Below are 5,358 nucleotides of genomic sequence, written 5' to 3'. Positions count from 1 at the left end.
AAGGTCAGTGTTCTTAGTTAATCAGTAGTGACAAGTGTTTGTTTCGGCTTCCATTACCACCTATCCTGTTCTGTCTCAAATGATAAGATGGTATAGTCTTATGTACAGTGCAACCACCGTGTCTGCTAAATTTAAAAAAATGATTTTACCTGATGAAATCATCATGCACTGAATCATTCACCTGTTTGTGAATGAGGCTACAAGCTGCAGGTGTGTAGATCTGCTTGGGGATGACTGCGTGCTACATCCTGTTTAGCATCTTCCTGGAGACATTTGGCCCCACACCCTAACCCTTGATTTCCAATAACTGTGGAACGGCTGCGGGTCCGCTCCAGAATGGCAGCAGACTCCTTAGATTTCCATTAAAGTCAATGTGTGTGTTTCCACTGACTGCTGAGCGGCTGCGTCCCGACTCCGTCCCAACTCCGGCCATCCCTAGCCCTCCGGAGCAGGTACGCAGAGATTCTATTTTGGCCCAATGCAGCAATTCAGCCCATGGCAGATTGTGCGGGACAAGAAGTTTAGCACAGAAACAAAATAAAACTTCTGGTTAATTTTCAAAATAAAATACACAGTGCTCATGGCGGATCATATCTCCCTGGACAGGGAGAGGTTTTGTGGTTCTGTTTATAGAAACAACATCCTATTATATCACGTGATCATCCGTGAATTTGCGAGATCTCGTGGGCCCTTGTGACTTCAACTGTCAGTCATGGCTGCAGCCGTTCCGCAGTTGGTGGAAATCAGGGGTAAATCTAATGGATTTAAGGTCAAACTTGCTAATGTTGCTTTGGTTGCACTGGCAGTGGAAACAGTGCTCAGCATTTTACACCTGGTTGAATTGTCCAGGTAAAGGGAAAACGTTGGCACTGTGCAGGGAATAGTAACTATTTGCTACAGGTTACTACACCGGAGAGACATGTAGTGTAAGCAGTGTTTTGTTATGACAACAGTAAGCATGCTGCAATGTAGTTATCATTACACAATTTGAAACAATGAACACAATGGTGCCCATTTTGTGTTTGAAAGGGACGCTCGGCTCTAAACTGGCAACAAAATTGCAGTGGCCAAGTCACAAACATACAGCCCACTATGCTGGTTCATTATCTAACTCTGAGTGGGTTCTGAATTGGTGGAAAAGGAGAAAATGTATTAACTGGCCGCTCGGTACAAATACCGGTCTTCCCTTTAGTGTCAAAATGGCATTGGGAAAATTGGACCCTTGAGGTTTTTTTGAAGCTGTTTTCCATCTGTTTACATGTGTGAAAGGGACAGTCCCATCTGCACAATGCAGGACAAAACCCCGCAGAGGGGGTCACACTCTGCATCACGGACCTCTGATCAGCCCCACAGCCCTGTTTGTTTGATGTGTGTGTCCGTGTGCGAGTTTGTCGCCGTGCGAATGCATTAGGTTTATTGTGTGAAGCCTTCAGTCTTTAATCCCCTAATCTGCTGAATCCTGGAAATCACTGCAGTCATCTGTCAGCTGGAGTCAGAGCGGGCTGCAGGGTTCAACACAAACACCCACACACAACAACCAGACACAGACACAGACACACACACACACGCACAATGATGGTCATTTATTCAACAGGGCCAGCCTCATTTCAGTCTAATGAAGATGGATGCTGCTCTTTCCAGGCCTCACAGGTGTCGCAGTAAAATGTATAAATACGTAACCCAGATAGAGTGAGAGAGAGAGAGAGAGAGAGAGAGAGAGAGAGAGAGAGAGAGAGAGAGATGGATTAACAGAAAGAGATTCACTCTTTCATCATATTCATGTGTGAATTAACAAAATATCCAGCATGCACATAGGCTTCCGTGTCTAGAAGTCAATCTACGGTATACATCTCCATGGTAACAGCACAGAGTTAATCTTGATGAACAGTTGTAAAGGTCCAACAAGGACATGGACTCAGAGAACCCACAGAGCTCAGACCCTTGAGTCAAGTCTAAACCTCTCAGGCCTGCTTGTGTGTGTCTGTGTGTAGCCATGCCAAATGAGACACCCTGAGGGCTTGTCTGGAGATTGTGGTTGACACGGCCTGCTGCTGTCCACCGTGAGCTCCTATTAGCACTTAAGACTGTGGCTCACACACACACACACACACACACACACACACACACACACACACACACACACAAATAGCTTGGTGGGTTGAAGACCGACGGGTGTACTTGTCTGTGAGAGTATAACAGACAGCTAAAGCAAATGATGTGTGCTTATTTCTGTGTGCATGTATTAAAATGTGTGTCAGTAATGATTGCATGCCAAACTGAGGAGGTTGGTTGGCTTTCTTTCATGTATTTATCTATCCACCCCTGTCAAACGCTTGAGACTGAGGGATGGAAAGTGGGAGAGGGATCAAAGAGCGTGAGAGATCACACAGACGCAGGCAGGCTTGAAGAGAGCTAAAGGTGGAGGAGGAGATAGAAGGGCCACGGCGAAAAACTGCACCAGTCAGACTTAAGTGTGAAACTCTGCAGGGCGTCTTGTCGCCAAGATCTGCATGGCATCTGTGCCTCTGTGTGTGTTTTCATGTCATAAGGTGCTGAGGACTGGCAGGCTCTGGGATCTACAGCTGGTGTGTGGGCCTCAGCCCTTGACACCCTAACTTGATCCACAACTGACTCCAAAAGTTGTTTTTTCCTAATACAACCTTGAACTTATCACAAGCATACGGCATTCAATTCTTAACTAAGAGTCCCACTCAGGCCCAATGATTATCCATTCCTGAGTGATCTCCTGCAGTGTTAAGGTCCTCACTGCAGCTCGAGGGGAGCCAGCTGGGCTGTGGTTTTCAGCCTCTTTATGTCACCATAAACACAGAGCATGGCAGCAGAGGAAAGATATTAACATTCAGCACAACACACACACACATACGCACACACACACCTGCACTTCCATTTGTTTAACCCCTCCAGAAAGCATAACAACGCATGGGCTTCTAATCCATAATGCAGCAGCATGTGATCAAGTTGGTGAAATATGAACAAATACAAAGACTATATAAACAACTAAAGACTTGTGTAGAAATGGGTGTTTTTTAAAGAGATTAACTAGTGAAATGTGGAGAGGCAGGGATACGCGACAGGAGCCGCGGCCGTGCGTACGCACCGTGACGACGCAGAGCTGTGGCCGTCCGCGAGCGGTAATGACAGGTCAAGCAACCAATTAAAGCCCACCAGTAACTCCCTCTCTGTCATGATGACTGGAAAGCATCTTTCCTTGTCTAAGGGCAAACTCACTTTATAACGCACGTATCTACGGAGAGCGACGAGCCGAGGACGCTGCGCTGCGGTAGCCATAAATGCGTCGGTCAGGAGCTAAAGGTTAGTCGGGCTCCTGCCTCTCATCATCACCACGACAGGTCTAACATACCAATTTGACCCTTTAAATAAAGGAAGCTCCACACTGCCGGGATGTGCGTGTTGGCATGCCGTGCAGATGTGTGCAAACCTCTCAAAGCACAAACTCCACAGCGATCCATGAGAGGTCACCCCCGCCTATGAACCAGGCAGCTGGACACAACGCCACGTAACGCCACTGCGGACAGAAGGGAAGGGAGCCCTGTGTGACCAATGCCAGTCAAGTACAGGCTAAAACGACAACCGCGAATGATGTTCTGATAAAAGGCATCTCAATGTCACCGCTCTGCGCTGCCCTCCCTGTCCTTCTTGCCACAGGAACTGATTGCGCACACACATGTGGCGTTTGTGGCCACAGAAGCTGGTGTGTAAACAGGAGCGCGTAAGCATCGTTTTCATAGGATTTGAAATATCACGTACCTTTTTGTTTGTTGCTCCAGCTATGTGCGGCACTCACTGCATAATCCTCCCTCTTCAACTTGAACTTTTCCTCCGCTCCGATCGAACAGCCCGAAGCTACTTGACACTTGTTTATCGCATAGGCTACTTTTCTTTGCCCTGTCTGTCCTGGCAAGACGCTATGTTACGCACACAGCGTGAGACGAGAGCACGGGGGTTAGCTGATGGAGAGGAAAGGCTATATCAGCCTCCAGTACAACATGTTACCAAGTCAGGGAATCAAACGGAGAAATCCATTCCGCTGTGGTGCTCGTGATGTGGAACCAGGCAGCTGTTTGCAAACGGCGCGTCTTCCGTTGCTCCGTTAAGACCTGAGGAACGGCGGGCAGGCGGGCATGCTCTGAACGTGAGCGACGGCCGATCGGTTAAGGGCTGCGCGCAGCAGCATCCAGTCAGCGACCATCCACACACAGTACAGAGGAATGACCGAGGCTCGCGGAGCGCGCGTTCACGGCCAAAGCCAAGTCAATGGCCATTATCAGTGCATGTGGCGAGTAATCCCCAGTGGACGGACTGCAGCTGCATCCCTACAGGACGACCTGCAGGGATCAACAGCCATTAAACAATAACAATTCAACATGTAATATATAAGGGAATATAGGGGAATGTGGTTAACTGAAAATGACTGAAAATGTAAAAAAAGGAAATAATGATGTGATTTGAAAAAGATAAACCTATTATTTATATACATAGAGACTCACATATAAACACACACACATATATATAGACTTAGACTAGACTTAGACTTAGCTTTATTAATCCCTTTGGGATGACTCCCGCAAGAAAATTTATATATATATATATATATATATATATATATATATATAGTACAATATATAGTACAGGCCAAAAGTTTGGAACCACCTTCTCATTCAATACGTTTTCTTTATTTTCATGACTATTTACATTGTAGATTATCACTGAAGGTATCAAAACTATGAATGAACACATGTGGAATTATGTTCTTAACAAACAATGAAAACATGTCTTATATTCTAGTTTCTTCAAAGTACCTCCCCTTTGCTCTGATTACTGCGTTGCACACTCTTGGCGTTCTCTTGATGAGCTCCAAGAGGTTGTCACCTGAAATGGTTTCCCAACAGTCTTGTAGGAGTTCCCAGAATGCTCAGCACCTGTCGGCGCTTTTGCCTTCACTCTGCGGTCCAGCTCTCCCCAAACCACCTTGATTGGGTTCAGGTCCGGTGACTTTGGAGGCGCAGCCCTCCATCACTCTCCTTCTTCGTCAGATAGCCCTTACGCAGCCTGGAGGGGTGTTTGGGGTCATTGTCCGGTAGAAAAATAAATGATGGTCCAACTATATACAAACCGGATGCTGTGGTAGCCATGCTGGTTAAGTATGCCTTCAATTTTGAATAAGTCCCCAACAGTGTCACCAGCAAAGCTGATGTTCTGCTGCTAGAACTCTGTATTCATCTGCTCTCTAATCTGAGCTGCTGTTAACTTGTGATTTCTGACTCAGATGAACTTATCCTCAGCAGCAGAGGGGACTCTTGGTCTTCCTGTCCTAGG

General features: G+C 46.6%; 1 protein-coding gene across 11 annotated transcripts in view; it reads right to left on the bottom strand.

Annotated features, from left to right (window-relative positions):
* The window catches only part of tenm2a (teneurin transmembrane protein 2a), a 205,347-nt gene extending 201,072 nt beyond the window's left edge, over positions 1 to 4,275 (bottom strand). For 8 of the 11 annotated variants that reach the window (XM_032528717.1, XM_032528711.1, XM_032528718.1 and 5 more), the window contains exon 1: positions 3,790 to 4,274. The gene's annotated coding sequence lies outside the window, so the exon portion shown is untranslated. Of the gene's footprint in view, positions 1 to 3,789 lie in introns of all 11 variants that reach the window. The other 3 variants (XM_032528708.1, XM_032528709.1, XM_032528713.1) reach the window with 1 other exon arrangement.
* Positions 4,276 to 5,358: the final 1,083 nt, after the last annotated feature.

Source organism: Etheostoma spectabile, chromosome 10, assembly GCF_008692095.1.
Source record: "Etheostoma spectabile isolate EspeVRDwgs_2016 chromosome 10, UIUC_Espe_1.0, whole genome shotgun sequence".
Classification (NCBI taxonomy): domain Eukaryota; kingdom Metazoa; phylum Chordata; class Actinopteri; order Perciformes; family Percidae; genus Etheostoma; species Etheostoma spectabile.
Note: the sequence above shows the minus strand (reverse complement) of the source record. Positions and strands in the feature narration are given on the sequence as shown.